Raw genomic sequence first — 576 nt, 5'->3', positions numbered from 1 at the left:
AAGTACCCGTATGGACTCTTCCAGCGCGTAGCGAGGCCACTCCCCGGCAAGCGAGCATTTGCTCTGGAGCAAATTTACGCCAGTTGCGTTCACACGCGCACATTTGCTTCGGTGCTGCTTCGCAAACGAGCATTTGCTTCGGAGCAAATTTTTAAACCACCTCCCTGAGGTGGATCAAATTTAATGCGCACTAGGCTGTTGAGCGGCGCTACGTCGAAGTAAATTTGCACGTGTGAACGCTCCACTGGCGTAGAGTCGGTGCAGCGTCGGAGTAAATCTTGTCGTGTGAACGGGGCTATTGTTCACATGGACCTGCATGTGCTGTGAAACAGCAAAATGATTGCTTCGCTTACGCTTGGATAACTAGAGCAAATAATAAGGTAATACATCATTTATGGTACCGTGACATCATTTCAGCAGATTGCAAGTATATTTCAAATAGTTTGACACGATTGCTATGTCTTAATACTAGCGAATGAAAGTTAGTACGCCCCCGTGGCCCAAATGTGGAAATAGTGCGTGCATGTAGTCCAGGGGTGTCAAACATACGGCCCGCGGGGGGGGACAGGCTCACAA

General features: G+C 49.0%; 1 protein-coding gene across 3 annotated transcripts in view; it reads right to left on the bottom strand.

Moving 5' to 3' along the window:
* Positions 1–576, bottom strand: part of LOC109510554 (beta-1,3-galactosyl-O-glycosyl-glycoprotein beta-1,6-N-acetylglucosaminyltransferase 4-like) — a 28,520-nt gene that overhangs the window by 21,701 nt on the left and 6,243 nt on the right. The window lies entirely within an intron of this gene.

Source organism: Hippocampus comes, unplaced genomic scaffold (assembly GCF_001891065.2).
Source record: "Hippocampus comes isolate QL1 unplaced genomic scaffold, H_comes_QL1_v1.1 scaffold130, whole genome shotgun sequence".
Classification (NCBI taxonomy): Eukaryota; Metazoa; Chordata; class Actinopteri; order Syngnathiformes; family Syngnathidae; genus Hippocampus; species Hippocampus comes.
This window is presented reverse-complemented; position numbering and strand designations above follow the sequence as displayed.